We start from the raw sequence: 18630 nt of genomic DNA on the forward strand, positions 1-18630 counted from the left end.
AACTGCGTAAATTCCAAAAACGAGCTAATGTATACACCAGTGCACTCTGCTAAACATTCAGTGAGATAATGTATAAGGGTCAAGAGCAGCAGCAAGAAAGAAGTTTGCACTCTAACAGAATAAAATTCGACACATCCACCTTGAAGAAACCTAATCTAATTCCGCAATAACAGCACCGAGCGCAGTAATGCGTGGTTCACAAAAAAAAAGTCCACGGAGGAGGTTATCTTCGCGCATGTACAAAGTAAATGTCTTTTCAAAATATTTTTCATTGAAAGCAAGGTGAGGTCTGTGTGAGAAAAGTGCACGTCTCATGCAGTTATTAAAGACGTGCTCGACCGTTCTTTTCTTTCATGATGTTGAGAACAGCAGCGTAAAAAAAGTGAACTACAGACAAACAATGGCGCACACAACAGAGCGCCTGCGTTGTACACACACACACACACACACACACACACACACACACACACACACACACACACACACACACACACACACACACACACACACACACACACACGCACGCACGCACGCACACACACACACACACACGCACACACGCGCGCGCGCGCACACACACGCACACACACACACACACACGCACACACACGCACACACACACACACACACACACACACACACACACACACACACACACACACACACACACACACACACACACACACACACACACACACACACACACACACACACACACATTAGAATGGTTAACCTTCAATTTTAGTGCTTGAATTCTTGCTGGAGCTTCCTGCTTTTTATCACATGTACTATAAGAGGCTCCCAGTCGCATGTGCTTCCTTCTCCATCCGTGTCTGTAGCGCTACCTTTGATGTATAATGGATTCGTACAAACTCCCCCAAATGTCAACCTTTTTGCATACAATAATACAACGCGTGTATGGGAGGAACTGGAGAACGTCTGCAGCGACCGTGACGCTGGGACATTTGTCACTGTTCAATTTCGGCTTTGTAGCCCGTGAACATACATGCGCGTCAAGTGTACGATTCAGCCCTCGCGAATGGAAATACTCTTCTCAAAAGCACCAAGGAACGGCGATACGGCTGTCCTTGCGCGTCATCCCCGATGACTTGGATGAGCACTGTTTACTTGGGATGGTTGCAGAGTCAGTATCGAGGATAAGCCGAACACTTTAATAATCCGAACACTTTGGAGTCTCGCGTTAACTGAACGACTGTAAGTCGTAGACTGAACTGGTGCGCAGACTGATGCGCAGACTGCGGCACGAAACACCGCAAGTTTCAGTGTTCGCACCATGGTTGTATACCGGGCCTTCATACCATCGCTTAGTAAGAAAGTGCGAATTTTTGCCCTCGACGTTCCAGTATATTGCACGACTATGGATATTACAGTCATCTGTGTTGGCACTTGTCGCTGTCTGGCACTACCAATGTCGCTTTTCCTTCGCGCTACAACCCTCACGACTTACGTACAATAGTTGAGATATTGAAAGTTACCGTGTTTCTATAGAAATAAAGGGCGGGGGGGGGGGTGCCCCTCTTTAGCTTTATCCCACAAATTTGACACGGAAATCAAGGTTGTAATGTGAAAGACTTGGTCATTAACGCGCGGACACTCTCAAGGCAGCAATATGGTTCGGAGGGCCAGTGTCACAAGCAAGGCAGCAATCTCATCAGTACCATTAATGGCTTGGATAGCACAAATAGCACAAGGCTCTGTACCAAAAAGCTGCGCTCTAACCAGGCTCTCGATAAATGGCAGGCGATATCCAACTACGATTACCCAGATCAGCGTCAACGACAGGCAAAAATTGCGCGTGGAGGCTCCTCTAATTGAGGCTCGCTGGTTAAATCTAAATTCGCACATCGCGGCACTTTCTGCAGGAGAAGTCAGCGCTTTTTCTAGGACGCAGACGCAGGTGCAGTATGTTAGTGAAGCAGCGAATATTATAGGATTCTGAGGGACGCAATGTATGCAATGTTGTCATGGAATCCTAACGTCGCATATGCGTTAGGACATTGCACTGCCCAAGCTCGCATATGAAACTACCGGTTGGTCGTTTTATATATGGCAAGCAAATGGAAGGTGATACTTTCTCGTTTTCCAAAGGAAGTCTTTTTCCGACTTTTCTATAATTTATACTGAAATGCTGGTATCACGAATCACTAACTGATTATTGCAAGCGCTGTCTACTCACTCAACTGTTGGTTATCTGGTTCGGCAATCGAATCTGTTCTCGTCATTGAGTACAAAAATTCCATGACAACGTCTCGAACTGAAAATAAAGTTGTGGATGTGCAACGAAGAAAACAAAAGGAAACAAAGACGTCCACTATGCGTCTCGCACTTGAAGAAGCTTCCGGTTGCGATTGTTTGACTATCGGAGTTTTACGCGCACACGTTCCGCTAAGCTTCCGTTAAGTTCCGACACTTGCAGAACATGTCGGCCGATAAGAAACCCGTTCGTGCGCTGTCAACGTGAAGCCCTCCGTCTCTCTGACCGGCGGAGTATGGCTACGAGGTATATCAACACGCCACCAGAAACTGGGATTGCATGCGCTCGACGCAGAAAGCCTATTTCATAGTGCATGCCTACACTTTCGTTGAAAAATTCGTACTGTGAAAATCGATGTGATTATGCAGAACATTTTTGAGGCATCTACAGCTATTCATCACCGTTTGGGGTTCAGCAAAGTGCAGCCAGGTCCCGAAAAACATTTCTGCGTATACGTCATACAACTTCACGCGTCACGACAGCATCGAGATGACGGCGACAACGACGCCACGAGGATTTATTTTCTCGCACTCCGGCTAAGAGACGTTCGGCGAGAGAAACATCAGGCGATGGATCGCACACAAGACAGACGCCTGTCGCACGACGATTCTACGAGGCGACACGTCCAGTCAGGCGTCGTCACACAATGCGTCGCGTATTCCTCGACACCCCACGAGGCGCGTTCTTTCTGGCCCGAGCAGGACGACTGCACTGCGGCCGCGTATATCGAGCGGTGTAGCGTGACACTGCGGTTGTCTCGCGGCGCTGGTCAGCAATTACCGGCATCGTATAGGGCCCTGACCCGTCCTTGTCCCCTGCGGCGCACTCTTCGCTTACCAGATGAGGCCCCGCGTGCGGTGCTCGCAAACAGATCCCCGCGGTGACAAGCGTAGCGTGACGCATACCGATCACGCCGAGTCGTGCCGGAGAGACCAAAGGGCGCGTCGATGTGCTGACACAAAAGGGGGGACATTCATGAAGCTGGTAAACAGAAGATAGAAAGCGACAAGTTTATATACGAGCAATGCGGTGCAGATGGGCCGCTCTATCGACTCGGGTAAGCTGTTTCGCCCGAGGCGCCGTGGGTGCGTTGCTTTGCGCGGTCGCGGGCTTCGTGGCACGGGGTCCCGGAATGACGCCGTCAAACCCAACGAAAATGACGCGCATGTTATTGGGAGCAGGAGGGTCGGCGAACTTTGGCTGAATACGAAAACACCGTTACCGCCTCTGCCGCCAGAGAGCTGAGCAAATCCGCAGGACTTCTGCACTAAGCTTTGCGTAACCTCCCCAAGTTTTTCGTATATATATATAAAAAATAAGCTTTACGTGCTTAATATGCTACTAACATTGCCGCAAGATAATGCGTTTGCTTTCTTCAAGCAGTTCCCTGGACCAACATTAAAAAAAAAAACACCATGGACCTGTGTCACTCAAGAACACAGTGGTTTTCAGGTGCAGAAGCTCGCTACTACACCGAAAGCGATAATGTGCCTTCACTGTTGACCCATGTTTCTTTTTTCAACGTACAAATCACATGGTATCACACCGCTTAAACGGTTGCGGAAGCGCATATACCTCAAAGCCTCGAAGTCACGCTGTTGTGAGCGACATCAGTACCTTTGAAGTAAAAGGATGCGCGAACAAAAACATACTTTCACAAAGAGAGGGTACAGAGACACGCGCAAACTCAACACAATAAAAAGCTGGGCGAGCTGGTTTTGATTCATGATGTGAGAAGGCGGGACTAAAGCGGCTCGCAAGAATAGAAGGGCACATGCACGACGCGCGTCGTCCCGTCTCCTTCTATTCTTGCGTGGCGTTCTGTATGGTCGCGCCCTCTCATATCACGGGGCAAACTCACGTTGTACCCGTACACTCTATTGTGAATGTGCCTTTTAATTCGCGTGCCCTTTTACTTGTTTCGAACGCTAGCACATGGAAGGCGCCGGCCGCGTTCTCTTTTAGCTCTTGAACAATCCAGCGGGACTTATCACAATATTTATTTTGTTGCTAATATAATATATACGCAGCAGAAAAATCTCCTATTACGTCATGGCGGCGAGCTTCCAGGGTGTGTGTTAGAAACATTGGTAAAATACTTCATCCGGAGTCGGTTGTCATTTGGAGACGCCGGTGGAGCTTCTGACAAGTTGTAGCCATGGTCCGAGCCAGCAGGACGTCAAACGAATTGATCTAATTGGACGCCCGCCATCACCCGTCTCCAGCACTGAGAGTTGCTCGCTGGTGAGAAGAAATCGGGAAGTTAAAGCTGCAGAAACGGGTTTGATTACATTTTTACATGACACGTTAGAGCAGACGTTTTTTCGTAATTACACTGTAGTTATCATGGTAATTATACTGCAGGGTTATTCCATGCCAAACTTCCCAGACCATTTCGGATTTTGCTCTGAAAAATTGCGGGCAATCACTTTAGTGAATTATTTGACCTCCGACAGTATTTTTGCGGGAAAATCTTTTTTTCTGTCCTTAGGAGGGATTCTGATGTTGCCGTAGCGTGTGAAACTTAGGCTGATGAAAAAATCCGTCAAAAATAGAATACTACACGGAGCGCCTTAAAATCTCTGCTGGTTCAAACCGAATGGTGCTTTCCTATTCGCTTCCATTGGCGTCCGCTATTCTGTCTCACGATATGATTTCTTGAGAAGGAAAGAAGATGACTTTTAAGGGCTCGTTTTTCTGTTAGACACGATAATAATGAGAACTAACCGACAATAATGCCAAGGAAAGTACTTTCCTTGGCATTACTGTCTGTTAGTTCTCATTATCATCGTCGCTTTCTTGAGAAGCAATACGGCGATTCTGCGCCCATTTTGACAATTAAAATAAAAATTCCATGCATTCTATCAACACCATGCAACAGCACTTGCCTGGGTAGTTGCCCGTAAGCGAGTAAGAAAAGTATGAGTTTCGAAGAGGAAGGGAAAGGTATACAGAGGAGACTCATTCCTGAAACTGTAATCAGAGTGATTTTTGTTTTAGGAGAGACAAAAGCTTTTATGTTGAGCGTCCGCCACGTTCCTGGATGCCCGCCCGTAAGTCCGCTTCACTGCGCCGCCCTCTTCCTTGGGGCAACGGAGAGATGCGGCGACCATGCGAGCAGTAAGATCGTATGCTGTGTTGCTTTTTTTTTCACGCTTTGACACGCATTCATCGGCTTTCTGCAGAGCCGCCGAGAAAGTTTCTGACGGTTGGTTTACAAATATATATAGTATAATAAAAGTGCATCACAAACACTGCAGATACACTTGTCATTATTTTTTTATTTGTTTTTATTTGCGGCTCTCTTAAACGTGGCTCACGCCAATCGTGCCTTGGAGCCGATTGCTGCTTCGGTTTCTTCCGCTCGGCTTTTCGGCAAAGGTGACCATTGCTCCGGGCACCGCGGCACTGATGGAGCGCATGAAATCCGTAGGTCCCTTGAAAGCACATAACATAAGCATTGCGAATGGTGAGTGTACTGCTTCCTTGTCATGCTTTACATGGAGAGCCTGTACAAAGGAAATATCTAAAAGGATGGTGCCGCCTTACGATTACTGTGCTGAAGGTATCGCATGCAGCGTGGACGGCGAGAGAGTGAGCGAGCACGTGGGGATAACGCTTGTCCTCATATTTCTGATGCAAGTACAATCACATTCCATGAAGACGAAGGCATGAGACATGCCTTCGTGTCAAGTGTCCAAACACTGTCCTTCGGAAAACTCAATTCTTTGGCCAGGTTAAGCTGCGTATAGTGAAACCTGTTGAACGATTCACTGTCGTTCTAGTTCCAAACGCTATTTCAGCCAGTTTCAGATTGTCTTTGTAACGGTTAGTATGCGTGACAAGCATGGACTCCGCCTCCCTGTCTCGTGTCCCTGGGCAGACCTTTCCGTATGAGTCATAGTCGTAAATAAATTGTTGTTTGTTGCGCTTTCAAGCCTCCGTCGTCCTTGCTTTGACTACGGACGGGACGCAGCAAGGTCAATACCCACAGTGCGACGCCGCGTGAGAAACAGTGACAATGAAACGCCCGGGAATTAGAAGAAAAAAAAAAAGCCTTCCTGGTGGCACACGCAAGTCGCTGCAGGTGCAGAAGTGCCTGAAGTTCTAACAAAATTACTTTCGAACAGCTTTCTACGCGCTCACGCAACGACGGTTGCTAGTGACAGTTAAATGCTCATAGGCTGCGGCCGGCAATTTCCGAATTATGCTTCATTCTGGTATGCTCCATTTAGTTTTACGTACAACCTAAGAGCAGGTGCCGCATAGGTTCGCGCTCAGCGATTTCCTGCCTTTCACACAGAAGCCGGTTTGGGGATACCCCCTCGCGGCAACCGCGCGAAATGTGTGCTCACTGTACGTATTCTGTAAATAGGTTGCTTCTGTAACAATTCTAAGCTTTCCTTCGTCCATGAAAATTATTTTCACTGTAAAAACTTCCTTCGTTTCGAAAGAATTCACCAGAAATGTCCAGGAGGACTTCCGCGTTGGCGTTTCGTAGATTGCCGACCGCCAAACCTATAGATATGCGAGGCGTGCCGGCATTATGTACCTGTGGCACGCAAGTGAGGCGCACCCGACAAAGGGCGACTCCGTAACTCCTCGGCCCCAAAGAGGATGGTGGAGCGAAAGTGGCGAAGATCGTCGTCGTGAGCAGCAACAACAAAGGGTTTATTTTTTCGACAGTTTTGGCCGGTAGACCGGTCTTCATCGGGCTTAAAATCAAATGCGACTATGAACGAACATTATGGCTTTCAGTCGAAGGAAAAGAGAGAGAGTACAATAAATGCGCCCTGTCAGTGGTGACAGTGATTTGACTTTCGCTCCGCCACGTCAGAAGAGAATGGGGATGGCAGGGCATATGCAGCAGAGCAGAGAGGGAAGCAGAGCGGAGGGGTTGCGACAGGGGCCTGGCAAGAAAGAAAGGCGCTGGGTGAGTGCGCGAAGAGAAGACGTAGAGAACGAGGGAGTCAAAAGACATCTACATGGCGACGTCCCACCCGGAGACTGTTGCGGTCGTCAGTCGCGACGAACATATGTTCGCCACTCTCTGACAAACACCGTGGCATGGCCGAACGTTACGCATAAAAGAATGCTTTCCCGTACGTGTACCCGCTTGTTTTCTTATATATATATATATATATTATATATATATATATATATTATATATATATATATATATCTTATATATATATATATGTGTGCGAAACACATGCGCACCTAGTTCACTTGAGTGATGTACTAAATGTATGCAAGTTCATCGTATGGTATTTGTGTAACCACTGTTTGTTGTACTATATTACTGTAACCTCTTCTTTTTCCTACACTCCGTTTGCATAGTTGATTGTTCTGTAAAACTTTCATATATTGTACTGACTTCTTGTATTGCCCTCCTGCTACGCTCTCCGCTGAAGCAGCAGTATTGAAAAAAAATTCACAGCATATCCCACGGGTGAATGATGAGAGCTTGGGCGAGCTCCTGAAGCATCATGGTTACACCGTGAATCTTCAGTGGTTTCGCCCAGCAGTAATCAAAGCGATAGCCCAGTACATCATCAAAGACAGTGACAAACACTGTATAAATTTATACAATAAATTTATTAATCGTAAGTGGTAGCTAGACGTGGCTTCCGTTCCGCATTCTTATATACGGCTTTATGGTCGGTGAGGTGATGGATTCGGTGATGGGTCGTAGTGGGATGTTTGCAAAGACGAAAGTGAGTGGGCAAGTTTGCAAAGGATCGGTGATGGGTCGTAGTATACTGCCGGTTACGCCTTACGCCGGACGCCTTACGCCGGACAAGGTTAGACTAAGAGAAGCTTCGCTCCTAATAAATAAATAAATAAATAAATAATAAATAAATAAATAATAATAATAAATAAATAATAATAATAAATAAATAAACAAACAAATATATAAATAAATTAATAATAAATAACGAAATTCCTCGGGGTTCTTCTCAAACGTCTACACGAGCTACGTTAGCATTCCCCTCCCATCGGAATGCGGCCACCGGAGTCGTACCCCCGCCCTCTTGCTCAGCAGCGCGACGCCCGAGCTCAGCCGCCAAGGCGGGTTCTGCGGAACGGGCGCAGTGAGGCGTGTTATTCACGGCGTGTGGGCCAGCTAACTAAGCTCGCAAGTGCGCGGGGCGCCGTCGTGTACCTAGCGAATGAACGCGAGCGGTGCTCGAGAGGCGAGATGCATTCTTTCCAAAATAGGCGCGCCAAGAGATGGCGTCGTCAAAGCCCCGGCGTGCTACTCGCCCCATCTCGGCACCTTCTCAAGCGGTGCCTCTCACGTGTGCAGCCGGGGACTCGTGCACCGATGATTTATTGCGGCTCCCGAACACTCAGGTTCTCAAACGTTCCGTATCGTATACCATAAAAGGCCGCTTGAAGCGTGACGTCCATACTTCAGCCCAATTTTCCTACCCACAAAGCAGGTCGAGATGTCCGGATTCGGTGCAGCGCACGCATGCGAAGTCCTGTGTTCACCGGAATACAAGCTCGCGGGAGAAGACCAGAGTAGAGGTGATTTGAAGGGCTGCAATGGGGGACGTGAACGAGAGGAATGGCGGAGAAAAAGAAGGGAGGTTTACCAGAAGAAAAAAAATCTGGTACACTGAACAGCAAGGAAGGGTGCTGACAAATAAGGGACAGAAGGTGGCAAAGACGCAGCATCACTGTCGGTCACGACCAACACCAATGCAGGCTATACACCTTTAACGGGTGACGTGCAGGTTATACATAACGGCTAAGCGCGTGTTTCAATCGGCACAGACAGGTCAAATAAATGTAGTGTATAAAGGTGCACATGCAAAAACGTCTTGGTAAGCGAATACTTGCATGCAGAGTGAAGAAAAAGAGTGCTAATTTGCTATGCTTGGTAGACAGACATATATGAATAAAGCAAGCGACTATATATATTATTTGATTCTGCGTGGCTGGTATTTCCGTTTGGTCTAATGAGCCGTCCTGCAAATGAATGGCCTCTTGATGCATTCATTCTACAGCGTTCGTGCCTGCGCAGGGCCGCGCCTGTATAACCACGCTGTCTGCTACGCTGATAAATGCTCATCTTGTGTCACTTGCGCCGTACATAATATACAACCATAAGCGCACTATACGAAATCTTTCCATCACGAAGGCGTTATTCGCACTTCGGAATAGTTCGCGCCGCCGAGCGCGTGAAAGTTGTTTACCCATTGTCACTCGGCGCTATCCATCACGCGCCAGTTGCTCCTGTACGAAATGGTCGGTGCTTACTTGAAGTAGCCTTCAGCTCATATGAGACGAAACCACGAGTTTTCTTTCTTTCTTTAGACTCTTACTCTGCATTCAAGACTGCTGCTAAGCTGCGGCCCTCCAGAAACGTAACTATATTCGGGGCGGGCGCCCCAGGCATGTTGCGTGCGGGTGGCACTTTTTATGTGAAAAAGCCTTGAGAGGAGTGGAAATTCGGCCAGATTGGTATGATATACTGAATGTAAAGAGCAAAGAATACACGGTCCAACCAGCCATGGTGGTCTAGTGGTTTGGTGCTCGACTGCTGACCCGAAGGTCGCGGGATCGAATCCCGGCTGCGGCGGCCGTATTTTCTATGGAGGCGAAAGTGCGTGAGGCCCCGTGTACTTAGATTTAGGTGCCCGTTAAATAACCCCAGGTGGTCGAAATTTCCGGAGCCCTCCACTACGGCGTCACTAATAATCATAACGCCGTTTTGTGACCTTAAACGCCAGCAATTATTATACTATTATACACGATCGCAGAAAGACCACAACACTTGCGTGCACTTCAAACGATTTTATTTGAAATTTGGAGAGAGCATAATTACTGCAGACGCTCAAGTGGTTCGGTGCCATGCGCACACTAATCAACATTGAAAAGTGTTAACTCTTCCTCTGAGTTAGCATTTTTTAAATGAAAAGAGTATTTTCATTTAAGTAGCGGTAATGGTGCCGCGATGCCATAAGACATCACGGCCAGCATTACCGGGCCGCCACGACCATATTATAGGGTGCGAGATGCATTCCCGTACCAAGCTTCAGTAGCCGGTAAGTATCCAGGAGGTTGACTTCAATTGTGCGGAATCTTTATGCTCATCACCACAAAATTTATCGCACTGTCTCATACGTTCAATAATTTTGGCACAGACAGAGAGAGGCAACTTTAGCGGAGTGAAAAAAAAAGTTTTTTTTTTTCACGGAGGGATGGCGTTGCCTGGCCGTCGCCTCCACGGCTCGTTGCATGGCCCGGAGCTGTATTTGGAGTCTGCTGTTACGGAACACATTTTCCCACGCCTCGGGCGAGGGAGTGGTCAGGAGATCCGGCGGGGGTGGGAGGGAGGCGACGGAGCCAGACCACGAGCAGTGCAGACTGAAAAGACCGGGGTAAATGTGCGTGTATACCTGTGGGCACGGGAAAGGAGGCGTTTGGTGGCAACGCCACGCGATCCCTTGCGGTTTCGTGTGTTGAGGATGCGGCGGTGGTCTTGTTGGACTCGCGAGGCGATATTGATGAGCGTGGTAAGAGGTCAGGTGCTGGCCGAGGTCCTCGGTGTCCGTGGCGCGGTCGTAGAGGAGCAGAGCAGCGCGACAGGCAAGGACAGAAAAGGCACACATACACCACACGTAGCTCGGCCCACCACTCGGTTGACGAATTCTCGAGCTTGCCGGTGGGCGTCCTCTATTCCCTGGGTTTCCCGCGTGCGCCGGGACCCACACGAGAGAGACGGGGGTGGATCCTCGTCTTTACGATATGCGAGGGACCGAGGGAGCCCTAGGAGATTGGGGTTAAGGGTACCACGAGCGAAATGAGAGACGACGGCTTTCGAGTCGCTGAGAATCGTGGTGAATCCGGCGGATATCGCGAGAGCTATGGCCGCTTGCTCGGCTTCGGCGGGGTGGAGGGAGCGGACGAAGCCGGCTACAGTGCGTTGCCCAATTTCTGCATGTTGTTGGGTGTCCTTTCAAGGTCACTCAAGGCGAAATATGCGCAGAGCTGCTTTTGGTTGAAACCACTCTAATATCTGTGCTAGCTGTTAAAAGTAATTTTTATTTCAACTTCGCAGGGCCGACAAGTTGAAATTTCCAATCAAAACGAAGTACTGCGTCACAAATTCCGTGAGGACTTGCTTCGACGAAAAAAGGTATGATTTGACGTCGCCAAATGCTTAGTATAGTGTACTTAGCTGTATATGTAAAATGACCACGTCCGTTGTTTTAGTTACGTTTCCTTTCCCTCGTGTATATAGCCACACAGACTGCCTGATATCACTTGACGCTTCTATAGCGCGCGCTACCCATTGTCAGGTTTTTTGCTTTATTTCTGACACTGCCATTCATACACATGCACGCACCAATCCAAGATGAGGCCACACTTTTTTTTTGAAAACGCGATGTTATATATACAACGCGCATATACTATAGCCTCGTTCTATGGCCTCGTTCTATGGCCTCGTTCTATAGCCTCGTTCTATGGCTATGAAAATAAAGGTATACGGAAGCGCAAGCAAGAGGGTGCCTTTGACAATATATTGTCTCAAATTATCATACGCGCTAGATTAAGCTGGAGAAGAGAGGATAAAAACATAAACAACAAAAAATATGCCAACGACTTGTTCTTTCTCTTCCGCATATACGCAGACGTGAAACCGTCGCACGTGAAAGCGATGCGCTGATGAAGTACCTGTTCGAAGGAAAGAATTGCGCCGTCAAGCTAGTCTTGGCGCAGTGAAAACATTAGTGCAGAAGCTCCACGACCGTGGCTTTCTTTTCGTTGCCACACCGGGTTTATGCGGATATTCACGCGAATTACGAATTTCTTTCGTTGTCATCCTACAATCCGGCTGCCATCACAAGCACATGAACTTTAATCGAAATAACGACGGTAGCAGCCATTCTACACTCCAATTGGCTAACGGATTCAGAGGCGAGGCGAAGCGCACTGGGAGTGCTCCTCCAACTTCTGTATTTCCTGCGGAGTATCTGGGATCACGTAGTGATGGTCACGTCGTTAGAGCGTCCACCTCCAATGCGGGAAGCACTGGGTTCGATTCCCAGAGCCGCCGGGCACCCACAGGGTTTTCTAATGGGGAGAAAGGTACTTAGACCTGCGCTTTGTGGAGTCCACTTTCTCGAGAAGGTGGCCTCTATCTTTGCCTCTTTCACTCTTCCTCCCTGATAGGTTGCAGAAGAAGACAATAACCTCAAACCATTCTCAGTGCCTGGTTAACCTCGTTGACCCTCTCTCCTCAGCCACTAAGGAAGGTGCTTGAGGTCACTGTACTGTTTATGCTACACGTCGCGCAACAACACTCCCGATAAGTTACACTACTGACGTGCACGCTACGGAGAGGTTCACGCTACGGTGAGCTGACGTGCGCATCACAAGCAGCGTTCGTTGGCACATTCAGGCAGGGTCGAGAAACGTTAGACTAACAATGTCAGAGTCATAGTATTGCACGTGTAATACGGCGAACTCTCGCTTGTACGAACGTCGGTTTAACGAATATTTCAGAATAACGAACATTTAGAAAATGCCCGGCGGTTTTCCTATGCATTCGATGCAAAAATCTTTCAGTTAAACGAATTTCTGAATAGTGAATATTTCCGTTAAAGGAACTTCATCCGCGGACCCTAGCTCATTTTTGAAATCAATTCAGCGAAGTTGAATACTATGTGCGGTGTTACAGTGAGCTTGTTACCTGAGCGGAACTATCAGATTTGGAAATTGTTTCCATTGTTCGTCCGGAAGCGGAAGAAGAAGAGTGCGACGAGGAAGTTGTAATAGCTGAGGTATGTTCAAATCCTGTTTCTCTAGCCGAGGCTGTAGGATATATTAGAAAGCTGCGAGACTTCGTGTCACAGCAAAAGGCTGTGCCAGAGGCAGTGCACAGAAGCGTAGACCCTCTGGACAGCTTTGTCTCTTCTCGCGCTTCAGGGCGCAAATGAAAATTACAGAATTCTTTTCAAAATAAATTGTATTTCATACTTTTGACTCAATATCTGCTGTGCCTAATGCTGTTCCATATTCTAGTGAATATCCAGTTTAGTGAACTTTCTGTTAAATGAACTATTTCATTGGGTCCCTTGAAGTTCACTCAAGTGAGAGTTCACTGTACTTATTTTTTGAAGAGCGGACAGCCAACACTACGCGACTGTAGCCAGCATTACGCAACACTAACAGGCAGCGGACATTAGCCAATGCTAGTCAACAGAAGCCACCCTTATAACAAAGCATACACTAGCCAACACCAGCCAACAGTAACAATCATTAGCGAAGGGTCAACATTTGCAAGCCAACATTAACAAGCACTAGACAGCATAAGCCAAGCCAGCACTAGCCTACAGTTAACCAACACTAGCCAACGCTGGCCGATATTAGCCAGGACTTGTCAAGACTTAATGACAATAAGCCAACGTTGTCTAGTGTGAGCCAGCAGTTAGCCAACAATAGCAAGCACTAGCCGACAGTTAGGCAATATTAGGCAGTGCTAGTTGACTCAACGTTAGCTACCAGAACCCAAAATTAGCACGCACTAGCCAACACTAGCCTACTGTGAGCCAACATATTGCGCACCACTTAGCCATCTCAAGCCTACATTAGCAAGCACTAGCCAACACAAGCTACCATTTAGGCAATATTAGACAGTACCTGTCAACAGTTCGCCAACACTAGAAGGCATTACACAACATTAGCCGACAGTAGGCCAGCCAGTGTGTTTTATACATGTAAGTGCGGCACATGTCATGGAATATGTGTCATGCCACACATGGTATGTCGTGCGTATTGATATCCCAGGTAAACAGATGACTGCATAATATATTACCATTTATGCCACTGATGTCATGCATATCATACTATTCATATAATGACATATCATTCATTGCCGCCTGCTTATCATGCATGCATGCGCATTCTGGTATACGACATGCTAATGAAACGATCACACCGTTTTCACAACGTTCGCATCATGTCAGCAAAGCAAAAAAAGCTTGGTTTGGGAAGTTGGATCATGCTAAATATCGTAGGTACAGCGCAACAAACATAAGGAAGTAAACAGAGATAGGAAAGACCGCTGAGATTTGAACTGCTGGCGCTGTATCTACAGTATTTAGCATCCTGACATTTTTGTCATTCATATCATGATGTGTATGGCATGCATGTCATGAGCATTCATGTTGCCATCTGTCATTCATGATTGTCATTCCCTCACGTTTTGTGATGTATATTTTGGCGTATAGCAAGGTTATGAAACGACCCCATGGCATCACGAAGGCACATTGCCATCTATTTCATGGCTTACAGGAAATACGTGTCATGCATGTTATTTATTTATTTATTTATTTATTTATTTATTTATTTATTTATTTATTTATTCAAAATACCTTGCAGGCCAAACGCGGCATTGTGTAAGGGGAACATCAAATTATTATCAACATGGCTACACACGACTTCAATAATAATACAAAATGTCAATGGTTATATAACGTTGAACAGTTACAACGGTAAAGAAAATGCAATGGAGACTAAATACAGAATATGAAACATGCGAGATAGTGACTATACAACAACAAGCTATAAAAATAAATACAAATTCTAAAAAGGCATGGAGTTACACAAGACATTAAAACAAAAAGCATTGCTCAAGATTATACAATAAATATCAAGTGCATGTTAGTAGTCAAAGATAATGAAAATCACTAATAAAATGAATCAAGAAAGACCTGATAGCCCTTACGCACCTACAATTCCTGTTAGTCATACACCAATGTCACATCAAGTCAATTTTGGTGTACATCAAGTAAATGAAATGACCACGAGGTTACCAAGACCTCGTCATCTGCGTCATGACGTACATGACATAGACTACATGATATTCATATTATGACGTGTGATTCATGTTCGTCGTACATGTCATGCCATGCCAGTTTTGGTATTCATCAAGTAATTGAACTGACCACGTGATCACCAAGCGGTAGGAGACAGACAGACAGATTCGGTAAAAGTGCATTTGGTTCGCCAAGAAATGCTTCACATTTCATACGTGATAATGAGGTGGAAGTAGGGAAAAAAGAAAAGTTATAGATGTGCTTCATTATACGCTGTACAGTAACTGCACTGAAGCGAAAAACCTGGCATATAAATGTAAGAAAAAAAAATTTAAAGAACGTTTCTCAATAGACTAGAGGAGTAAGCCAAAAAGGAAGAAAAATGAATTAAACAGTAGACTGACACGCACGTATCACCGCAACAGAAATATTTTTCGAATGAGTAAATCTACGAGATTTCCGAAGGAATAGAATTACAAGTTGTAATAACGCATTACGCAAAGTGAGCATTCTCTGACAAAATTATAGCATACTTGCGGCAAATGAATTTAATATGCAGCATCAAACTTGTTGATTGAGTGTTAACGGAAGATGATTTGAGTTACATGCAGAAATATATTACCTTTTTTAAGTGTTCATTTTGCTCGACACTTATAAGCTACAGAACTTAGCGAATAAAAGCGTCAACATACGGAATAGGGAATGATTGTACCAACGTGCACCAACTGCGCATTTGAGCAAAAAATGATAGAGAACACCCTTACAAATGTTTTAATTACTCTGCGTTGACAGCACTGACACAGCAGTGTGAGAATTTAGGCACCGCGAGAAGAACGTGCAAAATATTTTATCCTGAGCGAACCATGAAGCGTCTTATCATAGCGAGTTCGTGACCCTTGAGCCCCAGGTTTCAGACTTTTCATTTTCTCTTCGTTAATGGTTCTTACACTTCGTTATTCCCGCCAGCTGCAGCAGTCACTCGGTGGGACGGATTATAAGAAATGGAATAATTATGGCACGTAGTTCGTAATCTTCGTTAACTTTTTGCGTTCAGGTTCATTATCACGAGGGACTTTAATTTGCCTGGGGTTGATTGGGATTCTCGCATTGGAGGAACTACTCATAGACATGTCGTTAAACATGGACATACCGATACGATAGAAATTGTGAATAAATATGGCTTCATTCAAGCAGTCAATCAACCTACACGAGTACAAGGCCAATTCCGAGCGGGTCTAGATCCGTTATTCGGCTCACAAGAAACTTTACGTTGTAAAATTGATGCAGCAGATGGAATTTCAGATCAAGGATGGTCGTAGCTGCATTAAGAGTGATGCGTGTTTGCAGGAAAACCCAAATTCACGTGCATGATTTCGGTAATGTGGATGACACTTCAGTGCTCGACCGTTTCGATGCGCGTGCCTGATGCGAACGATGCGCTATGAAACGACTTCACGACAATCGTAAATAATTGCTTAGCAATAAGCAACATTTAATTTGTCTCCATATTTTAGCACTTACACAACTATCGTCATCAGCCAATCACCTTTTGGCCCTGTTCTTTCTCGCAATGGTACGTTAAACATTTTCAACAAAAAGTGCCAGATCTATCGACAGTATCGTCTTAAAAACTCTATTGACAACATATCGAGGCATACTGAATTTTTCTGCTTGATTTTAACGAAAAAGTAAAATTCCCTCCGCAGAAATAATTGTATGGTCGTTAATCTGTTTTTCGTGCGTCATAGAAAGGGTTAGGATTAAGTGCGTTGTGGCTAAATACTGAGCTGAAGTAGTCCTGAGCAACCAAAACGGAATCATTACACTTAGCCCCATTTAAGTTAGCTCCGCTGACAAATATCTAAGAAATTACTGGGGCAATCTTTTCATTTCCTATGTCAATGTTCGGGATAAAAAGTGCCTTTTGGTTCATTTTATTTCTGCTGGAACACTAGTAGTAAGATTGGCAATCGCCTCAGGATTTCCTGGAATTTCCGCCCTCTAGCACGCCGTAGTCGCAATTCCGAGTGGATTATATAAAGGTTTATCCTAGCATTGCGTTGTACCAATAAAGGTGAAGCGCTTACAGAAATGTACGCGCTTACAGAGCGTTTACAGAAACTCGGATCTCGCCACTTTCCTATCAAGAATGCGGCGTCACGCTGACAGAACTCACGCCGTTCGTGACCGGGAAGTGCCGGGACCGCGGTGATAACGCAATTTCGGAAAGCATGCGAGGTAGATGACGATTATAGGTGCGTGGCAGAAATGTTCGGGACCCTAATACTGGATTTTTTTTAGAGAGCAAGTGAATGGTGGCCGGAGCGGCAAAATAGCGAGTCACCGCGCTCTTGTTCCAGAGCGCGACGATGGCGAAAGTGTCGAGCGCATTCCATTTTCTAAAGCAGGGGTGGCCGGCAGAAAGCGTTCTCATCTGAAGCCCACTTGCTAGATGACGTCTCATGCGCTAACGCAGGATCATACCCTATACCGTGGCTGCACAGATGGAACCCTTCCCTTTTGCTTTGTGATTTTTGCGCTGGCCATGTAAGCAGGTGTGTTTTTAATGTCGATTTCTGTGAAACCAAGAATAGCTTTCGAAATGTGGGCTTTAAGATGGGTCACTTTGGGCGGCCAACACTGGTTTGGAGAGAGAGAGAGGGGGAAAGCAGGGAGGTTAACTAGATGCTAGTATCCGGTATGCTACCCTGCACAGGGGTGGGGGAAGAGGGGATTGAAAGAGAAGGAGAGAGAAAAAATTAACAACAAAAACACGGCAACACACACATGAGAGCGTTCCACTCAGGGTCGTTCAGACAGGCCAGTAGATGGCAGAAAGAGAGAAATAGATGAAAAGGAAGAGGCAGGGAGGTTAACCCGGTGCGAGCGACCGGTTTGCTACCCTGCACAGGGGTGAGGATATAGGGGTAAGAAAGAGGACAGAGAGAGAGAGATAAAATAAAAACGCCAGGCCTGCGCTGAAACCGCAGCACAGTCACAGCGAAAGCTGGGAGAGCGGCGTTTCTAGAGCCCGTTGTGAGCTCTCTTGGGGCTACTAATACAAGTACACTAGCAAGGTACCCACTACGTCATAAATAACAATTTTTGTCAAGCTGGGAAGCACCTACTAAGCCATTATTCGTCATTCTGCGGAGAAGCGAGGCACCAACTACACGTCTGTAAGGCATTATGTGCACTTTGTTGACGCGACGACTGATGACGATGACGAATTATGGCTCAGCCCTTTGTAATGGGTGGGAAGCTTTAAACGGCCCACCAGTTATGCAGTTGGCATTGGGTGACGCCCGGTCGCTATTTCACTCTCCCGCCATGCTGTATAACATACGTTTGACGTGGGAGAGAGGGTGGGGGGGGGGCGAAGAACTTTACTGAGACCCTGAGGAAATGCATCATGCGCTTATGGGCTTCCTTGGCAACCAATAATAATAATATCTGTGGTTTAACGTCCCAAAACCACGATATGATTATCCTTGGCAACCAATACAAGTGCACTTGCGA

The sequence above is a fragment of the Rhipicephalus sanguineus genome, chromosome 1, assembly GCF_013339695.2.
Source record: "Rhipicephalus sanguineus isolate Rsan-2018 chromosome 1, BIME_Rsan_1.4, whole genome shotgun sequence".
NCBI lineage: Eukaryota > Metazoa > Arthropoda > Arachnida > Ixodida > Ixodidae > Rhipicephalus > Rhipicephalus sanguineus.